At 36.9% G+C, this 15,857-nt stretch overlaps 1 protein-coding gene across 3 annotated transcripts in view; it reads right to left on the bottom strand.

The window, feature by feature from the left end:
* KHDRBS2 (KH RNA binding domain containing, signal transduction associated 2) overlaps nucleotides 1-15,857 on the bottom strand; it is a 730,387-nt gene that overhangs the window by 397,928 nt on the left and 316,602 nt on the right. The window lies entirely within an intron of this gene.

Here is a 15,857-nt window from a genome sequence, read left to right as displayed (position 1 = left end):
ATACTTATATATAATGTTATCTGAAGTGTGCTGAGAATAAGTGAGATAATTTCCTAAACAAAGGGATACTTGGTCAAATAAATATTTCAAACTGGGTTAAAAAGTTAGTGAAGCTTCAGGACCCCTCAGAGCCTTTAAAATGGTAATATGGGTGTGAATCTCTAAGAAGGAAATACTGAAGGCAGCATTTTCTAAACTTAAGGGACCAAAGGGCCCTTCTAACTTTTTCTTTTCCTATAGACCACTGTGTAGAATGAATGTTTCACAGAATATTTTGCAAAATGGTGTTCTAACCCCTTCTAAATTAAGAGAGTTCCCTAATGTAGTCTGCTTGGGGCACACAGCCTGCAGAATCTTACAGGCCCCCCCATCCTCCACATTTTGATGTGAAAGCCTGTATATGAGCCCTGATAAATCCAAGTTAAAGGTTTCTTCTTGATAACCACACGTGTGATCTATAAGTTAGAATAATTTTTTAGCAATATGTTAAAAAGTAAGCCTGACAAAACTTTGTTTCCTCCAGACAGCTTTTAAGAATCTCATACTTTGCCCTATGGAATGGCCAAATTTATTTTTTTCAGTTGACTTTATGAAATGTAATGTTATCTAAAGACAGACTATGATCCAGATCCAGAAATGTACTCCTTTCCCTCTGAACACACTGCAACACAAAATGCCAAACCTCCTTGTATGGCAGTTCATTACCACATGGATCCATTTATAGAAAAAAATCAAGAGTGAACCTAAAAGGTCTATTACTTAGGGTTCACTGTATCAAAATTGGTGTTATAGAGGGATAACACTGCTCTTTAGAAACCCACACATATCATATATACATATGTTGTTGTAGAAGAATTTCTTGTAAACATAAAAATTCAGTTAAACATTTTTAACCTTTCACATTGCAAGAGGCTACTTACACTACCAAACGTAAAATAGATAGCTACTGGGAAGCAGCTGCATAGCACAGGGAGATCAGCTCGGTGGTTTGTGACCACCTAGAGGGGTGGGATAGGGAGGGTAGGAGGGAGGGAGATGCAAGAGAGAAGAGATATGGGAACATATGTATATGTATAACTGATTCACTTTGTTATAAAGCAGAAACTAACACACCATTGTAAAGCAATTATACTCCAATAAAGATGTTAAAAAAATAAAATTTACTGAGGCACTGCAGTGCATGTAGGGGTATGAGGCAGCACTGGGCTTGTAAAGTATAATCTAACTCTGATTTCTGACTTCAGGGAGCTGGGTTTCCAGGGGACAGGGAACATATACATGTGCAAATAACACATCCACTGTCAACTTGCACTTCTCTCCAGCATATTAGACCTGCACTAGCATATTGATCAAATTTTAATTTCTGAAAGTAGAATGACTATTTCTAAAAGATAAAATGTTTTTCTTCCTTGAAATTAACAACCTATTATTACTTGTTGTGATTGGATTTTTGAAAGTTTTTAAAAGTAACTTCTGAGGAACAATTAGCTAATGTGATTTATAGACATTGTGTTATCTAAAAAAATAAATTAAGCAATCATTGTCTTGGTCTAGATTTCAAGTGATTTTGACATAAATAACAGATGAATGAGCTACACAGCAGTGGCAGAAAAATGCTTCAAAAGAAAACCACTTGAGCAGATTTCTACACAGGTGTTTAGGCAAAAATAGAGTCTGTCAACAGGATAAAAAAATCTTTAGTCAAATATGTGTACATTTTGTTCTACACATGAGTAAACATCTGGATACCTAGACATATTTAGATATTTTAGTGTTTATATTGCATTATATTATAAGTAATTCAGGAATATCAATGGATAACTGCAGAGAATTTGTTAATCACAGCACTTGGCTGAGGAGTGTAAGTTAAGTCTTGTTGTTCTTTGGTAAAGGGAAGTTTGATGTTGAATACCTAGAGCTGAGATGGAAAAAATATAGGGAAAATGCTGAAATCAAATGATAAGAGCTCAGAGGGTTTTTCCACACCCTTCTGTGAGGGCTTAGGGTTCACCATGTGCTAGCATCCAGGTTCAGGTTCACGGCCCTTGAAACATCTGCCCCCAGACCAATCATGCCCTTATGCCTGTGGAGCCTTGAAGGGCTTAAGAGGAGGCAAGAGGGCTCAGATTCCAGGCTGCTGCAGTGTGGCCTGGAGCCAGGCTTGGGAGGAGCACAGGAGGACATCAGGCCTCCTGCTCTTTTCCTATTTCTGAGTATTTACACTCAGATAATAAAAGTCAAGTGGGATTTGGAGAGATGTTTAGTTTTCAGGTCAACATTATTTTCTGCAGTTACCTTTGCCCCTGTAACCCCATCCTTGATGCATGTAAGTAGAGGCCACAAAGCAAGGGGGGATGGATGTTTTCCAGATTGGCTGGATGTGAGTTGTGGAAAATCTAATATCCTAATAATATCCTAAAAACAGTCACTCCAGTCACCAATACCTGGAAACATTTCTTTCGTTATAATATTATACAATTATTTTTATTCCCAAAGAACCAGAAATAAGTAATAGGTACAATTTAAATTATGGATGCTCTGGACTGCGGGAAAACTTTCCTATTACAGAGAATGTTAAGACATTTTCTTGAGAGGAAAGTAGAGAGCAATGGGGCTCCCAATATTCTGAGGGATAATGTTTAGAGAATCACTTCCAATGATGTGGAGGTTTGAGTGACTGCAATAAAGTAATCTAAAGTGTAATAGACAACACACAGTCAAGTTTCTTCACTCGTGTATATTTTTATAGTGAACTACATTTCCTGATTTTATTACTTAGATAAGAAGTTTGGGGTCAGTTGGCAACAGTCAGTAAAACTTCACATTTATGCAGCGTATACAGAATTTTACTCCTGCTGAAAGTCTTATGATTGATATTGAGGGAAAATAAATCTCTGAATAAAGTACTTTCTAAATGTAATAAATTGATATAGCATTTGTATCCTGATTAAAATGAAATTTGGAAGTGAGAATTATGCTGAAAAGTAATGAATTACAGTTTGGTCGTAAAATTACCTCATCATAAGATAAAATATTCATTCATTTAAGAAGATAACTGTAAGAAAACCTACATTTCTATTATAATTACCTTCAGGAAGTTTGAGGCAAAATGAGCTGTGCTTTTCAATATAAATCATTTAATTTTCTAATATAGAACAAATTCAACATTTTAGTGGGGTTTTAGTCATGCATTTTTATAATTCCTTTTCCCATACTAAGCATTTGATGTTTCTAGCATAAGACACTTAAACTTGGATCCATGATGTGGATCCCCTGGACTTTTGTGTAAAATATTAAGGTGACTGTGCCTTTTTCTAGGCAGAGTATCTGGAGGTTTCATCTGTTTCTAAAGTGACCTCAAAGTGAACAGTGATCTACCTAGCAGAAGAAAATGACACCGAATCTTAAGAAGCCAAAGTCTTTATGATTTCATAGGATGTGACAGCCCAAGTTTTTTTTTATGGTCTATAAATAACATAAATTTTGGTTTTTTTCCAGCTTTATTGAGGTATATTTGACAAATAAAATTGTAAGATATACAAAGTATACAATGTGATGCTTTGATATATGTGTACATTGTGAAAGAATTCCCCCCAACTGAGTTGTTTTACATCCATCATCTCACATATTTATCTTTTTTTTTTTTTCCAAGTCTTAATATTGTGCTTAGCTGCATATGTGCATACTTTATAAGCATTCTAACCCTGACTTCATCTTTTTGGGAGGTGGATTTTGTGAGACCTAAGAGGCCATGAAACCACTGGAATAAGGTGACTATTCCTGGTTCAGACATTTTATTTTTTTCTTGCCTCTCCCTGTCCTGTATTTAAAAGAAACATCTCCCTAAATAGTAGCATAAGCAGGTGTTTATTCATTCATATATTTATAATTTCTAAAAATCAAGCTAATTTAAGCAACACTAAGAACATATTTGGGAGAGCTATCAAATAATTCATTTGATACATATTTATTATGGATGGCATAGTGTTATGAACTAAGGTCTATCAAAATTATGTATTTTCAATTGGTATACATTTTAAGGGAATTAGGATTTGCGCTATTTTCTTTTAAAATTTAAGAACTATCCTGTTCAGTTAAAGTCATGCAAATATAGCAAAACGTATGAAGTTATAATTGTAATTTTGTGCTATGTTTGAATTATTAGACTGTGGTAGGATTTCTCTCCCCTATGTTTACAAGAAATAAATAGATAAATGCCTCCACTGAAATTTAAGAAAAGAAGGAAGAAAGGGAGAAAAAAGTGAAGAAAGAAATACCTTATGGTAACAGTATATCAGTGAAATACGAGGCAGAAAAAGATTAGGTTTTATTTGCAAGTGCTTTGATATTTAAGTCAATTTTCCAAGCTGTGCGCTTTGAATCAGTAATCACAGATACATGCAGTATGAGAATAAGGGGCACAGTGAGAGTACAACGGAAAGGAGATCCAAGGGGCAGAGAGAGAGGCAACACCATCTCTGAAGGAAAAACAAGCTTGGGAGGGGTCAGGAAGCCTGAGGGAGCAGAAGTGGGGGGAAGAGGGGCGGGGTTGGTAAATGAGACATGGAGGAGTGGCCAGGCACACAGAAAGGCGGGACGTTTTCATGTTCGAGGTACTTCTGGGATTCCCTGCAGTGCCCGGGACCACCCAGGATGCAGTTATTTGTGAGGTCTTATCACTGTTTTTCCTGATTAGGATTTCCACGAGAATCTGCCTCCAGCCTCTGTCTCTGAGTCTCAATCTCTCTCTCCCCCACCCCCATCTGTTTACTTATTTGTAAATGGTTTTAGGATCTAATCTAAATGAATCATTTCTCATAGGGTCTAAATTAAACAGAACAGCCCTCCCCATAGTGAACACTGGTTAAATCTATAACTTCGTTTACTCAGGTAAGAGGACCATTCATGAAGCAGTGGAATGGTAATTTCAAACAGCACTTTGTTTTTATTCCTGAGAATAACCAGTGGTATATATTCGTTATTTTGGCAGTCCCTAAGAGAAACTATAAACAAAATAGGGAAAGGGATCATTATTAAGAGAAATCTCTGCCAAACATTAGGATTTGAAGATAGACTTAAAAATTGCTGTGTAGTATTAGCATTTTTACAACAGCAAATTATTAGCTTCTGGTAATTATTTATCATATTGATCTTGGTAAATACCAAATGGTAAATACCAAATGAAATGGTAAATACCAAATGGAAATATGCAAAGGTAGTATTTCCTATGTTTTTTTTTTTTTTTTTTTTTTGCTGTACGCGGGCCTCTCACTGTTGTGGCCTCTCCCGTTACGGAGCACAGGCTCTGGACGCGCAGGCTCAGCGGCCATGGCTCACGGGCCTAGCCGCTCCACGGCATGTGGGATCTTCCCGGACCAGGGCACGACCCCGCGTCCCCTGCATCAGCAGGCGGACTCCCAACCACTGCGCCACCAGGGAAGCCCTCCTATGTTTTATTTAAATCTAGTTTATGTCACTTACCAACAGATTTGTAATTAAATACAGATGTTTAACCAGATTAAATCTTAGACATTCTATTCTGCTTTTATTATCCAAAGTGAGAAAGCCCTGGGCTGTCATGTCAGGTGGGTCTTGCTGCACCGGGTGCTTGTGTAGCTACAGTTGGTGCTCAGTCTTGGTCTCCTCATCTATGTGATGAGCACTGCAAATCCTTCTCAGGCTTGTGAGGGTAACAAAAGTTAATGCCTATAAGCCACCCACCATATTGCCTAGCAGGTCAGAGATTCTAAACCAACACACTGTCCCTTCCCTAAAGAAAAATCTATAGGTGGAAGGTATACAAAGAGAGCAGAAATAAACCACTAGCATTCTAACTTTTCTAGTGAAAAACATACTAAAGTGAATTTTACCCTCAGAATTGGCTATTAATGGCAAATAGGAATTGTTACTGACAAATTTTTCATTTACATGAATGCTCTGAATTCCCAAATAGGTTATCATAATAATTCTGCCATTAGGGAAACACCTCCGTTAGAACTCGTGCATATCAAATTGGTAACATCTATACAAAACATATGGAAACTACTGTGTATCTAGTCTTTACAGAGGTAGATGTTCATGGAATGCTATGCTTTTTCTCTGTGGAAAGTTTTATTATTTTAAATACATAATTTGTCACAAAATAAAGTACTTATCTTAGAAGTGTTGCATGATACACAAAGTTAAAATTTAAAAGCTATGGTGTCTATAAACTTACTTTGGATGCTTTTTTCCACATGCTAAGTAAAAAGTGATTTCATTAAACTAAACTACCTGTGGAAGACAGTAATTCTGGGAAGATAGTGACCTAAATGCAGCTCCCTTTTTTTTCTTTACCAGCTCTAAAGTAGCAGTATATTTTGGGAGAAATAAATGCTGACATCCTCAGAAGCTTATGTGTACGTCAGGCCTTGAAACCTCTGAGAGGCTTAGCTAACAGAATTGACTGGACTGGCCTTTTATCACCTGTGGGCTGAGCGAGCACATGAAACCCGGTGTTGGATAACTCAGAATGGTCATGGTGGTGTGGATATTTGGGAAAGAGTTTGCCTTGCACGGATCTAAACTTCATCCAAGTGGAAAGCTGCCACAGACCCACTGGAGTATGTCTATTCTCCCTGGCGGGGAGGCCAAGAAGGACCAGAATGGGTGAGGCTTCAAGTCTGTGAAAGTGATGGGAGACTGGAGAACAAGATGACATTTTTTAGGTTCTCACCACGTTTTTGGTGGCCTGCTTAGTTCTGCACTTTTGGTCCATATGGGGGAGACTATTTCAGTTTCTAAAACTTTGGAGCTCTAAAGTTACCCCAGAAAACCGACCTACATCAGGATGGGAAGGGAAAGGAGGAAGAAAAAGGAAAGGACATCGAGGGAAAGCAGAAAAAAGCAGTCAGAAAACCTGCCCAGTGAAATAAAGCTGCTGGAGAGGACAGAAATAAACATGAACAGAAAAACAGAAGAACTACCTAGACAATACAGTTATAGTACTTTCTGAAGAAATACAACAAAACAATATCTACGTGATGTCCAACTAAACAGTTCATCTGAATTTGTGGCTTAGAAGACTTTGGAGACCGTATCTCTGGAACACATGACTAAAATGATAAGAAGATAGAAACTGTTAGAAAAAGATTATTTGAAGAAAGATCCAGGAGACTTGCCAGAAGTAATAGGAGTTGTTACAAAAAAAGAAAAAAAGGAAAACATATAGAGAAAATATATAAATAATGGGGAGAGAATTGTCCTGAAAGAAAGACCTAACACTGCCAGTGGAAAGAGCTCACCAACGTCCCCGTGGGCAAATGAAGAAAGGGTGGGGCCTGCGCGGACCCTGGTGAAATCCTTCAATGCTGGGGACAGGTGCAGTAAACTTACAAATGTTCAGAGAGAAAGGACAAAGCTCACCTGCAGTGCTGGGAGCAGGAGGAAGGCAGACCTGCAGCCGGAAGTACTGCGAGAAAGGAAAGCACTGCGTTGTGAGAAGCTGAACTGCTCCCTGAGCTCACTCGGCTGAGAGGAAGACAAGAAATATTTGATGATCAACAACAATTCTGTAGCCTATCATCCAAATAGCCCATCAGAGGAAAGTACGTGAAGTACAACTCCAACCAACCAACCGAACTAACCAGGTTATTACAGGGTGAGTTTTACAGCCCATCTTTCTCCAATTTCTTAACATCTTCCACCCCACCTGCCAAGACCATCCACAAAGTTCCAGGAGCACCAGACCCTGCGGGGTGGAGACAGTGGCAGGAGCTGAATGAGCAGCTCACAGCTCCTTCACCACTGCTACGCCCCAAGCCATAAATTCAGGGATGAGGGGAGCTTTGAACTGGATTTAAACTTGAAATCATAAATTGGAGCTGACTGGATTTAAAACCTACATTGTGTAAATTAAGACTCTTCTTAAAGGGGAATGAGCATAAAGCTAAGTGATTTGCTCAAACTGTTGGTAATGAATAAGGGAGAAGGACAGTGGTTATAAAAAAATAAAACCAATTCCAGTGTACTATACTGAGCACAGACTATCTAGTAAGCCATTTGTAATTGTATTTTAAGGAATTGTATATGCATCCTTACATACACTACGTAGAGAGATTGGGTAGAATAGGCAGAGAAAGGGACAAAAGCAAGAATTAGAGATGAAATAGAAGATACATTTCTTGGGGGAATGAGGACTCTTCCAAGTTCCTTGGATATCTAAGTTGAATACTGTCCGGAGGAATCAAACATTTCCCATTGTAGATTGCTGAAAGAAGCTTCAGAACAGCAAAATGAGATCAGTTAATCAAGGAAGGGCAATTCAAAATAAGCTTACCTTGTATCTTGTGGAGCTGCAAGATAAGCTGTTTAAAAAGTAAGACCTAATTGCAAAAACAGAAGTTGAAGGCACATTTCAGGAATACATAATTTTGCAAAAATAATCAGTTTTAAAATATAGTATTCTCTATAAGTTTTTCTTGTTGCATGAAAATATATGTTTTCAATATGAAATAGTGGGTTATCAACACTGTCAAGAAGCTAATCAAAACACTCTCTTTCTCTGCCCCCCACCACCTTCTCTCTTTTCACTTTCTGTCTCAATGAATAACTCACCATTGTCTGTATGGCAGTAGTCTTTGTCAACAGTTGATTTTTCTTGACTCTAGAAATAACACTTTCTGTTTGATCAGTGTTGCCTGATCTATCATCACTATTGTCCATACTGTCCTCATTCTCCAATCTGGTCTCCCATTTCCAACTCTCTCTGCAATATTTCTCCATAATATTTATCTTTTAAGTCTTGAAAACAGCTTTCTCATTCTTAAATTCTACAAGGGCAGTGGCTGATGTAATACAAATTGCTAGAATTGTGCTTGGCATACATTTGATGCTCAGAAATATTCCTTGAATTTAAACAAACTGTTTGCCTTGTACCATTTATGTTACTTATTTAAACAAACCTTTCATCTTTCATTAATTAGCACCATTTATTTTACTTATTTGAATGATTTACTCAGTTAAAATTTATATATTTTGTTTAACAGATTCTTATTATTGAGCTGCTTTTCTGCCTTGTTCCCTTTCTTTGGACCAAATTCTTCAGTAATCATGAGACATTTTCTCCATCTATAAAAGTATTTTCAGGGTCAGTGTTGGCGTGTGTTTATTATGTACCTATGCATTTGGCAGGATTAGCATTCAGTAAAGTTTTGAATATAATATACATTCTATTGATTCTCTAAGACTTTCCTTAACACTAAAATCCTATAAAATTAAGAGGTGAGATTCTCCCCTTCGAGATCAAACCTGTATCCTTGGGAGCTACAATCTGTAACAACACAGATAACTTTTTAGGAATGCTGCTAAGCCTTCATGTTAATGACTACATATGGGATTGCAAAAGCAGTTCTTTTGATTATAACATCAGTTAGTGTGGAAGAAGTAACTCATCAAAATGAAATCAAGGTGCTAGTAGAGATGGGAGAATGATGCTCAGCATCTAAAAAGCAATCAAGGCTCATGAAGAGTAGCCTTAGAGAATTCAGAGCAGTGGCATCAAATGAGACCAGAGATAATTAATGATAAATTGTTTCTTAAATAGAAAGCAGATGATCACATCCTGACCCTAGATTCATAAAGTGAACTTTTGATTATCTGTACTGGAGAGGAGTAAGAGAACACTTGTATTAGGGTTTGTAGAAAAATCACACTCACAGAATCCACTGCTTCTTTCTTCTGTCTTTCAGGTTATGTCAATCAATTAACAATGGTAAAGTGGCCTTGGGTGTCAATAATAATAATAATGTCATATTATTATTAATTATATAATTATTATTATTAGTTCTATTCTAAGAACTAGTAATAATTTTAATTCTTTTAAAGTCATTGGCCTATATTATCTATTACAACTTATCAGATAAGAATACTCAATATTAGATGATTATAAAATTCTGCAAGTATAATCAGAATATGATCATAGTGCTATAGCAATACAGGAAACATTTCTGTGCAAGTAATAATTACACGGATGCGTGGCTTGTGCTTAGTGCTCTTAGCTACCACACTATTAGACTATAGTTAATTATGGGAAAGAAAAGGGAATTCACTGGTTTTGAAGATAGAAATCCGAGGAAACTCTTGACAATATTTTAACAACCACCACAACAATGAAGGAATGACATCCAGGTTCTGTTTCCCCCTCTGCATTGGATGTTATTGTTTTACTCTGTACCTGATCACTCTCTGGCCTGCTGGATGTTGTTGCCTTACATTGTGAACTCCTGCCATCCCTAGACAAAATGTATCTGCCATGCCCCAACTTGTGGTCTTTTTAAAAAAATTTTTTTTTAAATATTTATTTATTTATTTTTGGCTACGTTGGCTCTTCACTGCTGCGTGCGGGCTTTCTCTAGTTGCCACGAGTGGGGGCTACTTTTCATAGCAGTGCACGGGCTTCTCACTGTGGTGGCTTCTCTCGTTTCAGAGCATGGGCTCTAGGCGCACGGGCTCAGTAGTTGTGGCATGCGTAACTTGTGGTCTTGACACTTATCAATATTGCTTTTGCTGGCTGGTGGGTTTTTATTTAATACATTGTTTTCCTTATATTCTTTTCACCTGACTAAAAGCCTCCGACCAAATTTTCACTTTTTAATCAAATCATAGCATGAATTTCTATACATTTATATTACATCTATTTCTAAACATTATGTTTATAATCTGCTAAAACGTTATACATTTTTTTTTCAGTGCATGAAAGTCTAGATCTTCTTCCATCTCCAAGACTGAAAATACCCTGCTTTTCTTTTTTATTTTCCTTATATCTGCTTACTTTCCTGTATAATTGCAGTTAGCAGCCTGTGTCATTTTCCCATTTCAAAGCCAAGATTACAGTCTTTGAACAGTCTTTGAAGAACAGAAAGCAAGAATGTCCTCTATTTGCTTTTACCATAAGGAGGAAAAGAGTTTTACTTTTCCTCTGTAGTCACACTCTTGGTAGGTTTCCTATATAGGTTTCTAATATTTCAAACTTGAAATTATATAATATGCCCTAATTGGCCCATTTCAAGAATCACATCTTTGTCCAAGATATTTATTGAATCTGATGCAGGAGAGAAATAACCTGGAATGAACCATTATTTTCTGTGCTGAATTGACTTAAAGTTGTGTACGTGAGACTGATAGGAATAACAAAGGACACAGACACTGACACACACACACACACACACACACAGATATAAAACTACATAAGTATAAAAGTTATATGTATGTGTGTGTGTGTGTGTGTGTGTGTGTGTGTGTGTGAGTATTCACGGCACTTCTGGTGTTACTATAATTGACATAAAAATGCTTCAAACAGCATGTTTTCCTTTCTGGCATTTAGGAGGAACTAAACATGGGGGGTTGGGACTGTCCCTCTGGATTTGCTAGTTTTCTATAGGAAAGTGTTTTTGCTGAGATCTGATACACGCACACACACACACACACACACACACACACATCTTTTCTTTAAATGGTACAGACCTTTAGTGACGATCATCAGAGACAACTCAGGCAGGACAAATACTACTTTTCCCGTTCAATAGACTCTGATAATCCCACAGTGCTGGGTCACATGCCCCCCTGGGAAAGTCTGAGGCCATCCGTGACAGAGTTGGTAGAAATGAGTGCTGTGATCTCTTAATTCTGTCAGTAACTAACTCTTAAGGAGGTAACAAAGTAATCTATTTGTTATTGTGACCTAAATCTAATTTCTTGTTTGTGAGGAAACTCCTCTTTTCACCTTTTTTTACTAAAGGATGTATAAATTCACATTCAATGGGCAGAATTTTGCTGAAGGCTTCATAAGTCCTGATTATGAGATAGTGTATTTTGTTTTAATCATGAGTTAATCATTCAGCATTAGTAAAACTTACTAATTCAACTTAATTGCTGGTGAGAGTCAGCCAATTTAGGAAAATTAAATATAGTCATTATTTTAAGGTAATCTGCTGACTAGGGTTGGAAAAAAGGAAGCTGTATTTGGGGATACCAGGGAGTCCCATTCACAAACTATGATGTATTAATAAATGTCACCCCTAACATTGTGCAAGGCACAGTCTGCACAGCCTTCTGCGGCAGTCCTAGTGCTTGAACTATAAAAAAAGGAGTGTTACAAAATATAATAATGACAATGCTTGTTTACCTTTACAGCTTATAAAGGGAAGAGAAGGGCATTCACATTATTAGTTTAGAGTTTTATAGCCCTTTTGTCGTTATTTGTCAAATAATTTATTTGACACTCCTAATCAGTATTTGCAAGACAAATTAGCTAATATAAGGAAAACTTTAATATAGCACATTCTTAAAGCATTAAAGATTTAAAATTAGCAGCATTCACCAGCAATCCCACTACTGGGCATATACCCTGAGAAAACCATAATTCAAAAAGAGTCATGTACCACAATGTTCATTGCATCTCTATTTACAATACCCAGGACATGGAAGCAGCCTAAGTATCCATCGACAGGTGAATGGATAAAGAAGTTGTGGCACATATATACAATGGAATATTACTCAGCCATAAAAAGAAACGAAATTGAGACATTTGTAGTGAGGTGGAAGGACCCAAAGTCTGTCATACAGAGTAAAGTAAGTCAGAAAGAGTAAAACAAATACCGTATGCTAACACATATACATGGAATCTAAAAGAAGAAAAAAGGTTCTGAAGAACCTAAGGGCAGGACAGGAATAAAGATGCAGACGTAGAGAATGGACTTGAGGACATGGGGAGGGGAAAGGGTAAGCTGGGACGAAGTGAGAGAGTGGCATGGACATATATACACTACCAAATGTAAAATAGATAGCTAGTGGGAAGCAGCCACATAGCACAGGGAGATCAGCTTGGTGCTTTGTGACCACCTAGAGGGGTGGGATAGGGAGGGTGGGAGGGAGACACAAGAAAGAGGAGATATGGGGATATATGTATATGTATAGCTGATTCACTTTGTTATAAAGCAGAAACTAACACACCATTGTAAAGCAATTATACTCCAATAAAGATGTTTAAATTAAATTAAATTAGCAGGGTTCAAGTTATTGATATTTTATTGACCTGCCACTCTCCTTGTTTTGATAGGACTGAAGGGAAACCACCAAGCTGGAAATTTTTCCCATGGCAATAATCATTCATTTGTCTTAACATATCACTTAAAGTACTAAAACTGTATTGTTTTCCAACATCTGACATCATTCAGACGTTACATGAGGAGTTGTATGTTCTACAGTCGGGAGTCTTAGACAATGACAGCCCATTGTAGGAGAAGTTGGGTAGATGGTGGATAGCATAGAGGAAGATGAAAGTTCTAACCATGGAAAGACACTTCATTATGTAGAGGAATTAGATGTCAGTGGACCTCCGTACTATTTGACATTAGCTTTCTATGTTGTTCTAGTTTGCCTCTTACTGGGTATAATTCTTCACCTGTGATGTTTGTAAATATTAATATCCTGATATGTGAGTATTTCTATGGACTTTAATATAAATGTCAAAATAAACCTGAATTACCAAGTGATTTCATATAAAAGAAAAAGAACTGACAGTTAATTTTTGCCCCTTGTGGTTCTGGTGATGAATGAAGCTGCCATCCTTTGCTTGGTGCTGAGGCCAGCAAGGCAAATGGGAAAAATTTACCAAGTAGAACGGCTTTCATTGACTGTAAAATTTACTAATTCAACAATAAGAGTTATCAGAGTATTTATTTTTTAAAAGCTTATTCATTCATAGAAAAACATGTTTATTAAGTGCTTCCTATGTGCTTGGCATAGTTCAAGGTGGGAGAATAAAGCAGTGAAATGATACAATAATCCATGTCCTCATGACACATATTTTACAGGAAAACCAACAATAAATAAGTAAAAAAATATATATATATAGTACATATGAAGCTGTTAAGAGCTATGAGGAAAATAAATAAGTGAAGAGGGTCAGGGCATGATGGGACAGTGAGTCACAGTGTTAAATCGGGTGTCTGGTGGTATCGTGGACAAAATATAATAGGGCTGTACAAATATAAGGAGGTTACTTTAGACTGTGTAGTGAGGGAAGAATTTCCTGCAATGCTACCATGTGAGTTGAGACCTGAATGACAAGGAGATGGCTGTGTCAATATTTTCGAGAAGAATCTTCAAAGGCCCTTAGTGAAGAGGGAGCCTGGGGTGTTTGATGCACAGTGAGGAGCTGTTGGATGGGCAGAGATAAAACCAAGAGGCAGCAGGAACAGGTCACACTGGCCAAAGGAAGGTTTTCCATTTTCCGTCTCCATCTATATCTGTTTAGGGAGAGCATCTTGATTGTAGGGTACTATTCCCCAGACCACACGCAGATGAGGTTTTAATGCCCTGCATCATCCCCAGACACTCCCTCAGTCAGTCTATCAAACAAATACTTATTGTGCCAGGTATGACTCTAAATGATGGGAATGTGAGAGACACTGCCAGCCCTGCCCTCATAGAGCATATATTTCAGTGGAGAAGATATAAATGAAATGATTACAAGTATCAAGGGGTCTAAGAAGTAAGCGAGATGTATTACTGGTATTTATAATAAAATAGGGTTAACCTAGCGTACAGCCTAGGTCTAAAATCTATGTAGTAATGAGATAATATTTCATTTTATGTATTTCACCTCAAAAAGTCATTCCAAGATTTTATCTACTATAATAATAAGATAGATTTAAAACACCAATTTACTTATATATAATATATATAATAAAAAATATATATAGTGCTTTATAATTTTCTATGTCCTTTCATATGCATTACCCCATTTAATATTCACAATACTTTGACAGATGTCAGTCTATTATTATTACCTTCTTTTTAAAGATGAATATGCTAAAGTTCTGAGAATTTAACTGACTTGTCTACAGTCACAAAATGAGTTAGTAATGTAGGCAGTCCTAGCCTTTTTCTAGATCACCTAGATCACCAGAGGTCTGGTCTGAGCTAAATATAGTAAAACTGTTTACCCAACAGCACCAGGCATTTAGTTCAGAAGTAAAAGGAAGAGAGAACATAGCATTCTCATTCTCAAGAAACATGGGATCTATTTAGGGAAGTGTTCAGATAAGTACCAGATAATAAATTGTGCAGAAATTCTTTGTGCATATAAAGTTATGGAATAATCAGAGTGGTATGGGATTATTCTATAACCTTGTCTTGACAGGAATTTTAAAACTGGGCATATAAATAGATTATGTGGTTAGATTTTGACACTTTTCCATTATGAAATTCTCTGGTTTTTTCCCCCATTATCAAAATCACTGCCAATCAATGAATCTTACCCACCATTTCCTCTGAGTTTATTGCTTAGTTTAGAAATCTACAGTGTTTCTTCATTGCACAGATTAATCTTAGCTATTCTCTCTTTCTCTATCCACTGAAGACTCCTGCCAGGGCAATCCAGAAAACTTTACTCAGCATTCTCTTCTAATTATCTTATTCCCAGCTCCAAGCCTAATGCCAAGATTTTTATTCAAACAACCTCTTCCTGGAATGCTAAATTGTTGACCTTTAGGAAAGCTTCATTCATTTAACCTTCCTCTATTTCTTAGAAAATCAGTAGAGAATTCTATTCAGTATGCAACCCTGAATTTGCTCCCTTACTATATGAACATTCTCTGTTTCCCTCATATAGTGCAATAAGTTTATTTTTCCAATTTTTGTGTGATGTCAACAAATGTCTAGTTTTATTAGTATTGATTATTTTACATTATGTTTTATAATGAGCCAGTACCTGACATACTATTGCATAAGATACATTTGATATTTTCAAACACTATTGTTGTCTTGTTACACATATTATGTTTAATCTTTTTCCCCTTCCACTCTACCTGAAG

This window comes from Monodon monoceros, unplaced genomic scaffold, assembly GCF_005190385.1.
Source record: "Monodon monoceros isolate NGI ecotype Baffin Bay Population unplaced genomic scaffold, NGI_Narwhal_1 Super_Scaffold_3, whole genome shotgun sequence".
In the NCBI taxonomy this organism is placed as follows: Eukaryota; Metazoa; Chordata; class Mammalia; order Artiodactyla; family Monodontidae; genus Monodon; species Monodon monoceros.
This window is presented reverse-complemented; position numbering and strand designations above follow the sequence as displayed.